The 12,281-nt window shown below is 39.9% G+C and overlaps 1 long non-coding RNA gene across 2 annotated transcripts in view; it reads right to left on the reverse strand.

Annotated features, from left to right (window-relative positions):
- The window catches only part of LOC140529949 (uncharacterized), a 91,880-nt gene that overhangs the window by 21,181 nt on the left and 58,418 nt on the right, over positions 1–12,281 (reverse strand). For both annotated transcript variants that reach the window (XR_011975743.1, XR_011975744.1), the window contains one exon: positions 4,984–5,103. This is a non-coding gene — a long non-coding RNA (uncharacterized lncRNA). The remainder of the gene's footprint in view (positions 1–4,983; positions 5,104–12,281) is intronic.

The following is a 12,281-nucleotide window of genomic DNA, read 5'->3' on the forward strand; positions in this document are numbered from 1 at the left end:
TCTGAGAGGGAGGTGGTATTAGCTTCACTTTAGGGGGGAGGAAACTGAGACAGGTAGAGGTTCAGTGACTTGCCCAGGATCCCACAGTTAGTGAATGTCTGGAGCTACATTTGAATTCAGGTCTCCCTGACTCTAGGTCCAGGGCCCCTTGCCCTATGCCTCCCCGTAGGGTTCTTATGTAGATTCTCTCCTTCTCTGCTCCTGCTGGTTAATTCCTGACTGAGAGGGAGTACTCTGACTCTGACATCTGAGTTGCCCTGTAGTGCTCTCTAGTGACAAAGAAGAGACAGCACTATTGGAGGAAAGAAAACCCCAAGTCTTGCTTTGGGTTTGAGCTCTGTCCCCTACTTCCCACTGTGACTTTTGGAAAAGATCTGAAACTTCTTAGTTCTCAGTCTCCCTGTGTGTAAAATGAGGATGATGCCGAATTTCTTTTTTTTTAAATTAATTAATTAATTTATTTTTTATTTAACTTTTAACATTCATTTTCACAAAATTTTGGGTTCCAAATTTTCTCCCCTTTTGTCCCCTCCCCCACCCCAAAACAGTGAGCATTCTAATTGCCCCTATCACCAATCTTCCCTCTCTTCTATCATCCCTCTCTGCCCTTGTCTCCATCTTCTCTTTTGTCATGTATTGCCAAATAACTTTCTATACCCCTTTACCTGTATTTCTTGTTTCCTAGTAGCAAGAATAGTACTCGACAGTTGTTCCTGAAACTTTGAGTTCCAACTTCTCTTCCTCCCTCCCTCCCCACCCCTTCCCTTTGGAAGGCAAGAAATTCAATATAGGCCAAATCTGTGTAGTTTTGCAAATGACTTCCATAATAATCGTGTTGTATAAGACTAACTATATTTCCCTCTATCCTGTCTCCCATTACTTCTATCCTCTCTTTTGATCTTGTCCCTTCCCATGAGTGTTGACCTCAAATTGCTCCCTCCTCCCCATGCCCTCCCTTCCATCATCCCCCCTACCCTGCTTATCCCCTTATCCCCCACTTTCCTGTATTGTAAGATAGGTTGTCATACCAAAATGAGTGTGCATTTTATTCCTTCCTCTAGTGGAATGTGATGAGAGTAAACTTCATGTTTTTCTCTCACCTCCCCTCTTTTCCCTCCACTAAAAAGTCTTTTGCTTGCCTCTTTTATGAGAGATAATTTACCCCATTCCATTTCTCCCTTTCTCCTCCCAATATATTTCTCTCTCACTGCTTGATTTCATTTTTTTAAGATATGATCCCATCCTCTTCAATTCACTCTGTGCACTCTATCTCTATGTGTGTGTGCGTGTGCATGTGCGTGTGTGTGTGTATAATCCCACCCAATACCCAGATACTGAAAAGTTTCAAGAGTTACAAATATTGTCTTTCCATGTAGGAATGTAGACAGTTCAACTTTAGTAAGTCCCTTATGACTTCTCTTTGCTGTTTATCTTTTCGTGCTTCTCTTCATTCTTGTGTTTGAAAGTCAAATTTTCTTTTCAGCTCTGGTCTTTTCATGAAGAATGCTTGAAAGTTCTCTATTTCACTGAAAGACCAATTTTTCCCCTGAAGTATTATACTCAGTTTTTCTGAGTAGGTGATTCTTGGTTTTAGTCCTAGTTCCTTTGACTTCTGGAATATCATATTCCATGCCCTTCAATACCTTAATGTAGAAGCTGCTAGATCTTGTGTTATCCTGATTGTATTTCCACAATACTTGAATTGTTTCTTTCTAGCTGCTTGCAATATTTTCTCCTTGACCAGGGAACTCTGGAATTTGGCCACAATGTTCCTAGGAGTTTCTCTTTCTGGATCTCTTTCAGGTGGTGATCTGTGGATTCCTTGAATACTTATTTTGCCCTCTGGTTCTAAAATCTCAGGGCAGTATTCCTTGATAATTTCGTGAAAGATGATGTTTAGGCTCTTTTTTTTGATTATGGCTTTCAGGTAGGCTCATAATTTTTAAGTTTTCTCTTCTGGATCTGTTTTCCAGGTCAGTTGTTTTTCCAATGAGATATTTCACATTATCTTCCATTTTTTCATTCTTTTGGTTTTATTTTGTGATTTCTTGGTTTCTCATAAAGTCATTGGCCTCCATCTGTTCCATTCTAATTTTGAAAGAACTATTTTCTTCAGTGAGCTTTTGAACCTCCTTTTCCATTTGGCTAATTCTGCTTTTGAAAGCATTCTTCTCCTCATTGGCTTTTTGAACCTCTTTTGCCAGTTGAGTTAGCCTATTTTTGAAGGTGTTATTTTCTTCAAAATTATTTTGGGTCTCCTTTAACAGGGTGCTGACCTGCTTTTCTTGCTTTACTTGCATCTCTCTTATTTATCTTCCCAGTTTTTCCTCTACCTTTCTAACTTGATTTTCAAAATCCTTTTTGAGCTCTTCCATGGCCTGAGCCCATTGAGTGGGCTGGGATACAGAAGCCTTGACTTCTGTGTCTTTCCCTGATGGTAAGCATTGTTCTTCCTTATCAGAAAGGAAGGGAGGAAATACCTGTTCACCAAGAAAGTAACCTTCTATGGTCTTATTTTTTTTCCCTTTTCTGGGCATTTTCCCAGCCAGTTACTTGATTTCTGAGTATTCTCTTCACACCCACTTTGCCTCCAGATCCTCCCAGCCAGTGCTTGGGGTCTGAGATTCAAATGCTTCTTCCCAGCCTCAGGGCTTTGGGTGGGGGAGGAGCTGCTATTCAGTGTGAGATCAAGTTCAGGTGCTCAGGTTGGGGCAGGGCCACCACAAAGGGCTCAGTTCCCTCAGGGGGTTTATGCAGAGATCTCCAACAATGGATCCAGGCTCCTGACTGCTTGGGGAGCCCTGGTCTGCTCCTGCCTATGCTGCTGCCTCCCGAGGGGGTCTGAGTTGTGGGGGCACCCCACTCCCCTCTCGGCAAGCTCGGAAGACCCTCTCACCAATCTTTGGTGCCCGTGGGTGGAGGGCCCCATGCGGCTACTAGAGATTCTGTCCCTGGAGCCTGCTCGGATCTGCTGGGCTCTGGCTCTGGGTCCGGGATGTGACGCACCTTCTGTGAGAGGTTTTCAGAGCCCTCTGTAACAGAAATCTCCTCCTCTCTGTTGTTCTGTGGCTTCTGCTTCTCCAGAATTTGTTAGGAGTTCTTTTTGACAAATATTTTATGGGCTGTGGGATCGGAACTAGCGTATGTGTCTTCTACTCCATCATCTTGGCTCCACCCACTGCCTAATTTCTTCATTTGTAGGAGTGATTTTTTTTTTTGGCTCAAATTAAATAATATTTTTGAGAACAATAGTTAGCATTTCTACAGGACTTTAACGCATGCAAAGAGCTTTAATGTATTATGTCATTGCATCCTCACAATGATGCTACCATGAAACCCATTTTACAGATGAGAAAATCGAGGATGAGAAGAATCCTGTAGCTAGTAAGGGGTTTTTCAGGAGAGCTCAAACTAATGTCTTCTGATTCCAAGTCCACTGTTCTCTGGACTGTGAGACCCTGCTGCCTCCACAACATAAGCCCCACAAATTTTAAAGTACAGTTAGCAGCACTTTGTTAATGTTCTTGGTTCAATTGTCTCATCTTCTTCTCTTTCTGTTCTGAAAAACAGCTAGGTGGTGCAATGGAGAGAGAGTGCTGGGCCTGGAAGTCAGGAAGACCTGAGTTCAAATGGAGCTTCAGATATTTATCCTGGGAAAATTCTTTCACCTCTGTTTGCCTTAGTTTCCCCATCTGTTAAAATGGGGACAGTAATATCACCTCCCAGGATTGTTGTGAGGAAAAACTAAGTAATTTTAAAGTGTTTTACAAACTCTGAAGTGCTATAGGAATGCTAACACTTTTACAGACATTCTAGTTCTTATTCCCCAAAATAAAGCATGAGATGTCCCAGTGTTAAGTTCTCTAACTAGAATAATCTAAAGCAGTTTCATCCTGGACAGCCTTGGGAGAGTTGCATTGGGGTTTGGCCACATTTTCCTGCCACAACTTCTCTAGCCTCTCCTCACCAGATAAGGCCTCTCTACTGTTCAAAGATCTTTCTGTGTCTACATCTCTTAGGGCAGAGCTGGCACACAGTAGGTGCTTAGTAAATACTGATGACTTTTTGACTAAGAGACCAGGAGTTCTTAACGTTTTTGTGTCCTAGACCCCTTGAATGCTGGGGAAGCCTATGGATCCTTTCACATAATGTTTTCTACTGTGCAAACTACAATGGGATTTGAAAGAAAACTAATTCTACTGAAATAAAAATGAACTTTTTCCCATCCAAGATCACAGACCCCCTAAAAACTCTCCATGAGCCCCCTGGGTGCCTGTAGACCCCAAGTTAAGATTCTCTCTGGTTAGAACCCTAAAGTTCAAGGCTGTAGGAATGATGTGAATAGGTGAGAGTGAGCCAGAAAATGAGATGGAAGGGAGGAAAGATCCCTTCGATCACCCAGGTTGTAAAAAAAGCAGGAGAGAGGAGCTGAGATCAGAAACAGTCCGTCAGACAGAGAGAGGAGCTAGTAAGCTCTTAGCCCGCAGCGGGCACTCGTTCAGCACTTAAACTTGGCTCATCCCTAATGTTCTCCATTAGAGTGTCCAGGCTTTTCTTGGTGCTGGTCATTTTCCCGGAATCTCTGACACCCCTTAATCAGCCAACGTTTGTCATTCAGACCACCTGGATGAGAGCTAGGGATATGGAGAGCAGGGAAAACAGCCCGTCCTGGCGCACCTTGCAGCTTAGCAGAGGTTTGGGGAGAAGATCAAACAGAAGTGGAGACTTTGGAGAGCAGGCAGTGGCCCCTAGGAGGGCAGCCAAGGCGTCCTTTAGGAGCTGATGCTCGGGCCTCGCTGGCAGGAGGCTGGGGAGTCCTCTGCCCGCCGGACGTGAGAGAGGACCCTCCAGCTACAGAGCCAAGCAGCGCAAAGGGACTGAATGGAGCGACAATGGGGCTCCCTGCTCTGCGGCTCTCAAACGGAATAAAGGGGCACTAGAAGAAAGCCCCCATGGAAGAGGAAAGACAGGACAAATCCTTACCTGTCCCGCTGAGTCTGAGGGAAGAACTCCTATTTTCTCTGCTCTCGTTTTCCTCCTCTGCTTCGTGACTGTTGGTTTTTATTCTGATGCCTCAGCTTCTGAGCCCTGGGCGTTTCTGGGCTTTCACAATACAGTTAAAAGATATAAAAAAAATGACAATCCAAAACTGAAGCAAACAAGAAGTGAAAGAAAAAGAAAAGAGCTTTCCCTCTGAGTCACTCAGTGACCTGAGAAGCTGTAAATGGACTTGGGGATGGGGAGGTGTGGTGGGAGATGGTGGGAGTCGGGAGGGGGATGCTGAGGGCAGGCTCTTTAATGTCAGTGTTTCTCTGTAAAATTTCTATGCAAAATTCTCTTACAAAGTTTTGGGAAAGGCAGGTAACACAGGCTAGTCTAAAACAAATTTACACACAGCCTTGACATGTGCTTTTCAGGATTTATGTTGTTTTGGACTTAATTTCTAACCAAAGACAACACAAATGATGAATGTTGCCCACTTATACCATCTGAATTGGATCTCTGACTGTCTTACTCATTTCTGGAACCAAAAAACATCACTGCACTATCAAAGGACCCCAGTGTCTACTCTTAAAATTTTGAGTTTTAGGGGATATTTTTGACTGGGTTGTTTCCTGGCACTCTGAATCAGGGTAAGTCAAGAGCTGTGATTTCTGGCCTAACAACTTTGGGGTTAGAGTTCAGGAGAAGAGGATCGCTACACCTCAGAAGGGAAAGTCTAGTCTGAGTGATAGGTTAAGGGAAGATAATTGATGGCCTGGAAGGCAGGCATCTGGTCAATTGAGGGTGAGGAGGAAGAGGATGGAGGGCTTAAGATGTGACCAGAGGAGAGGGCCTTCAGCTGAGGGGGTAGGAGGGAAGTATCTACTGGAGATGTTTTAGCCCTTCTTTTAGAAGCAGGCCAAAGTAAAGGAAGAAGCTGACCATCTGACCAGGCTTACCAGAAGACCTAGGGGGAGATAGTGTGGATTCTATGAAGGTGAAACACATCTTCAGCATCCCTGCAAAATGCTTCATATTTTCATGTTTGATATATCAAGTTTCTGGGAAACAATAGTAATTTTAAGTTCTGACTTCATCCTTTAGTCTTTGTGCGCACTCTTTAGTCTTTGGTGGTTTAAGCATTTCTCTGTGTGAAAGAAATAAACTGCTTTCCTAAACCTGCGGTACATTGTTCAAGTCCCTTTCTACTACTTTTCAGGGAAGGGGAATATCTTAGTCATTAGGCAGACCTAAGTTTTAAGTGATGTTCTCCTGGGGTAGGGCTGTAAACAGTCAGAGTGTTTGGAAAAAAAAATATCCTGACACCTCTGTGGTAGGTTGCAGTCAGGGCTGTGCACATCAGCTAGGTTTGAGTAAGCCATTTCCACAGGGAAATCTCTAGGCTGTGTAAGATTAGGATTATAAGGCACAGAGAAATAAGGGGATGCTGCTGACCAACAGCCCCTATGATTTAGACAGCTGCAAAAGAGGATTCCTTGTTTCATGAATAACAGTCAGTATCGTGCTAGTGACATAGTCCCTTGTATCTTCATGATTGCATAAAAAGCCTCCACTGAGGCAACTTTTCACTTGCTAAGACCTAGTGGATTCTCCATTCTGAGTGAGCTGAATTTGTCTTCACAGTGATAGAAAACAATCACATTTTCTTTAGCAATTTACCCATTGATGGACATTTATTTTGTTTCTAGTTGTTTTTTATTACAATGTAAGCATTTTGGTGTATGTGGCGTTTTCTTCTTAACAGTGACCTCCATTGGATATCACTAGTAGTAGGATACTTGCGTCAAAGGGTATGGATATTTTAGTAACTTTGTATAATTTCAAATTGCTTTCCAAAATGGATGTACTGATTCACCAACAATGTACTAGAGTGCCTATCATCTTATCATCCCTCCAGTATTAACTATTCCTATCTTTTGCCATTTTTGCCAACTTGTAGGATGTGAGATAAGGGTTGTTTTATTTTGCATTTCTTTTGCTATTAATTCCTTGGAACTTTTTTGCCTTTGACAATTAATAGTGTGCAATTTTCCTTTGGAGAACTGTTTGTTCATAGTCATTGACAGTGGGTTTTGGTAGTAGTGAATTGTTCCAGTGACCATGAAATTGGCTGAAGCAGGTGCTGTGGAGTGGCTAGAATTTGGTCAACAACAAAGATGCCAAGGTCATCCTCTGCATGCTGGGGCATTTCCAATTTTCTTGCCTTTTGTCTTGCCTCTGGTCTTTGTTAGCTCTAGGAGAGAGTGAGGCTGATGACTCTGTGCAATTCTTTCTTACTTAAATCCAATTCATGTACAAGTTAAGATCATCCCAGAATGTCTTTGGTTCTCTTAGGGAGAGAACTACTTGGGGAGTAGTTTTTGGTCTTATATCTATCTGTTAATTATGTATCTTAGACAACAAACCCTTATCAGAAAAATTTAATGAAAAGATTTTTTTCTTATCCATTTTGCCATTTCCCTTCTTCTCCTAGTTGCATTAATTTTGTTTGTGCAAAAGCTTTTAAATTTCATGTTACCAAGATATCTATTTTGATCTTTTATAATTTCCTCTATCTCTTATTTGTCCTAGAATATATTTCCTATCCATAGCTAGGAAAAAAATGTTACCTGCTTTTTTTCTAATATTTTTATAGTATGATCTTTAATATTAAGATGATTTATCCAAAGTATTGTCGAATATGACACGAGGTGTTGCTCAAAGTACAGTTTCTGCCTGATTTCTTTCCAGTTATCCAATCAGTTTTTTTTTAATGAAATGTAGTTAAACTCCTAAATTATTTTTATTTTCTGGTTTATTGAACAGTGGGTAGTTGAGTTCTATATTTTGCTGATTCTTGTTTGTCCAGTTTGTTTTATTGATTTACTTCTATTTTTAAATCAGTATCAGAAAGTTTAATGACTCTTATCTCATAATATACTTCAAGATCTGGAAGTACTATTTTTAAATCATACCAACCTCTTTTTAAAAATATTTTTTATTTATTTCATTAAATATTTCTGTGTTGTAAATTTATTTAACATTCATTTAAATATTTTTCAATTTATTTATTTATTTTTAGTTTTGAACATTCCTTTCCACAAGATTTTGAATTTCAAATTTTCTTCCCTTCTCTTCCCTCCCCTCATCCCAAAACATCATGCATTCTGATTACTCCTTCCCCCAGTCTACCCTCCCTTCTATCACACTCCTCCCTTCCCTTATCCCCATCTTCTCTCTTTTCTTGTAGGGTAAGATAGATTTCTATACCCCATCACCTGTATTTCTTATTTCCCAGTTACACACAAAAACAATTCTCAGCATTTGTTTCTAAAACTTTGAGTTCTAACTTCCCTCCCTTCCTCCCTCCTCACCCATCCCCACTGAGAAGGCAAGAAATTCAGTATAGGCTATATATGTTTAGTTTTCATAAAGACTTCCAAAATACTCATGTTGGAAAGACTACCTATATTCCCATCCATCTTATCCTGCCCCCATTTATTTTATTATCTCTTTGACTTTACCTCTCCCCAAAAGTGTTTACTTCTAATTACCTCCTCCTCTCATTTGCTCTCCCTTCTATCATACCCCTACACCCCACTTATTCACTTCTTCCCTACTTTTCTGTAGTGTAACATAGATTGTCATACCAAATTGAGTGTGCATTTTTATTCCCTCCTTAAACCAAATGTGATGAGAGTAAGCTTCATTTTCTCCCTCTCACCTACCCCTTTTCCCCTCAAGCTTTTTCTTGCCTTTTTATGAGTGACAATTTGCCCCATTTCATTACTCCCTTTCTCCCAGTATATTCCTCCCTCACCCCCTAATTTTATTTATTTAGATATCATCCCTTCCTATTCAACTCACCCTGTACCCTCTGTCTATAACTATATATCTATATCTATCTGTATGTGTGTGTGTGTGTGTGTGCATGATCCCTCCAACTACCCAAATACTGAGAAAAGTTTCAAGTGTTGCAAATATTATCTTTCCATGGAGGAATGTAAACAGTTCAACTTTAGTAAGTCCCTTATGATTATTCTTTCCTGTTTACCTTTTCATGCTTCTCTTGATTCTTGTGTTTCAAAGTCAAATTTTTAATTCAGCTCTGGTCTTTTCATCAATAATACTTGAAAGTCTTCTATTTCATTGAATGATCATTTTTTCCCCTTAAAGTGTTATACTCAGTTTTGCTGGGTAGGTGATTCTGGGTTTTAGTCGAAGTTCCTTTGACTTCTGGAATATTATATTCCACATCCTTTTATCCCTTAAGGAAGAAACTGCCAGATCCTGCATTATCCTGACTGTATTTCCACAATACTCAAATTATTTCTTTCTGGCTGCTTGCAATATTTTCTCCTTGACCTGGGAAATCTGGAATTTGGCTACAATATTTCTAGGAGTTTTTCTTTTCAGATCTCTTTCAGGAGGTGATTGACTAATTCTTTCAATATTTATTTTACCCTCTGGCTCCAGAATATCAGAGAACTTTTCCTTGACAATTTCATGAAAGATGATGCAGAGGTTCTTTTTTTGATCATGGCTTTCAGGTAGTCCTATAATTTTTGAATTTTCTCTACTAGATCTATTTTCTGGGTCAGTTGTTTTTCCATTGAGGTATTTCACATGTCTTCTATTTTTCATTCTTATGGTATTCTTTTGTAATTTCTTAGTTTCTCATAAAGTCATTAGTTTCCATCGGCTCCATTCTAATTTTTAAAGAACTGTTTTCTTCAGTGAGCTTTTGAATCTCCTTTTCCATTTGGTTAATTCTGCTCTTTAGAGCATTCTTCTCCTCATTGGCTTTTTAGGTCTCTTTTGCCATTTGAGTTAGTTTATATTTAAAGGTATTAATTTCTGCAGCATTTTTTGGGTCTTCTTTAGCTAGCTGTTGACTTACTATTCATGATTTTCTTGCATCACTCTCATTTCACTTCACAATTTTTATGCCACCTTTCCTATTTGATTGTCAAAAATCCTTTCTGAGCTCTTTCATGGCCTGAGACCATTGCATATTTATTTTGGAGGTTGTGGATGCAGAAGCCTTGACTTTTAGGTCTTCCTCTGATGGCATACATTGCTCCTCCTCATCCAAAAGGATGGAAGAAAAAATCTGCTCACCAAGAAAGTAACCTTCTATTGTTTTATTCTTTTCCCCTTTTTTGGGCCATTTTCACAGTCAGTTACCTGACTTTTGAGTGCTTTGTCAAGGGGAGGGTATAATCTGGGTAACTGTAAGTTCTCAGTTCCTCCAATGTGGCACAATCAAGGGAGAGGAGTTTATTCCTCTCCTGGCCTGTGCTCTGGTCTGTGAGAAAGATTGTGTCTCAAGAACCTCCACAAGCTCCACCACACCAGCCATCACTCCTTCTCACCCCAGGGCTGCCAGGGCTCCAACGATGGAAGCTACTGCTGCCTTGCACCAGGGCTAGATTACTGAGTTCCCTTCTTACCCAATTGTAAGAGCTTTCTCACTGACCCTTCAGGGTGTCTTTGGTATTTGTGAGTTGAGGAATCTGGGATCCACAGCTGCTGCCGGTGGCACCTTGAAGCCCCCTCCAGTCCTGTCCTTGCCTCGATGTGGCCCATGCTATGCTGTGCTCTGCACCCGTGTGTTAGACCTTTCCTGTCAGCTTTCCATGCTGCCTTGTGCTGGAACTCTCTTTCATTCTGTCATTTTGTGGCTTCTGCTACTTTAGGATTTCTTTAGAGTCATGTTTTACAGTTATTTTATGGGGTGTAGGAGGAGAGCTTCTACAAGTATGCCCTGCTACTCTGCCATCTTGGCTCTGACCCCATTTAAAAATTTTCAGGTACAATTCTCTCCTTCCCCTTCCTCACCCAAGTGAAAGTTAGCAATATGATATCAGTTATCTTTTTATTTATTTTCACTGTTCTATAATCACTTCCATTTAACTTAAATTTCCCCCCCCCTCCTCCCCCTTCCTTACTCCCTCTTCCCTCCCTCCCTGAGATGGCATACAGTTGTATACAGGTGCTACACATGCATTCTTATTAAATACATTTTCACCTTAGTTATGTTGCATGAAAGAATGGGAGAAATCATAAAAGAAACCAAAATGTAATACAAAAGAAAACGATCTGCTATATTGCGCTATTGAATTTCATATTTCTTTCTCTGGATGTGGAAGGCTTTTTGCCTTAAAAGACCACTGGAAATTTTTTAAGTCTTTGCATAGCAATGAAGTTCTAAGTCTACCAGATAAAATCCTCTCACAATGTGGTGGTTGCTGTGTACAAACTTCTCCTGCTTTTGCTCCTTTCACTCAGTTTCACATCATGTAAGTCTTTTGAGGCCTCTCTAAAGTCTTCCTGTTCATCATTTCTTGTAACACAATAGTATTCTATTACATTCATATACCACAATTTATTCAGTCATTCTCCTATTGATGGGCATCCCCTTGATCCGCTGGTTTTGGCCACCACAAGAGTGCTGCTCTAAATACTTTTGTACATGTGGGACCGTTTCCTATTTTTCCAATCACTTGGGGATACAATCCTAGGAGCAATATTGCTGGTGAAAAGGTATGCACATTTTTGTAGCCCTTTGGGCATAGTTCTAAATTGCTCTCCAGAATGGTTGGATCAGCTCACAGTTCAACCAACAATGAATTAGTGTTCCAACTCTCCCACATCTTCTCGAGCATTTATCTTCTTCCTGTTTTGTCTTGTTAGCCAATCTGATAAGTGTGATGTGGTATCTCAGAGTTGTTTTGATTTACATCTCTCTCTCTTGGATTTTCAATACCATCATATTACCAAACAAAGTCAGAGTTGTATCTCCTTTTTATCTATCTTTATGTCTTTATTTCTTTATATTGTTTTATTTCTGTTCCTATCATTTCCAGAATTCTATCAAATAAAATTTAAAAAGTTATTTGTTAGTTCCTTGATAGCAAGTTCAATTTATTTTCCTGAGATTAAGTTAATTATGATCCCTTTTTGTTCTTCTGATTATTTTGTTATTTTATGTTTTTGAAGGATCCTATTTCTTTTGTATTCTCAAGTTTGGTAGCATATAACTGTGCATAATATCTTTTGATTATTCTTTTTATTTGTTCTTTTTTTTTCTCATGAGTTTTTCTTGCTTACTTACTATTTTATTGATTTTCTTCTCTGCCCTCTTATTTTTAATTGGATTAACAAAATGCTTATCAATTTTATTGTTCTTTTCAAAGAACCAACTTTTCTTTTACATTAATAATTTTCCAATTTGTTTATTCTATAATTTTAAAGTATATCCTTGTTGTTTTCAAATTAGGTTTGTTTATTTGTTG

Source organism: Notamacropus eugenii, chromosome 2, assembly GCF_028372415.1.
Source record: "Notamacropus eugenii isolate mMacEug1 chromosome 2, mMacEug1.pri_v2, whole genome shotgun sequence".
NCBI classification, from domain to species: Eukaryota; Metazoa; Chordata; class Mammalia; order Diprotodontia; family Macropodidae; genus Notamacropus; species Notamacropus eugenii.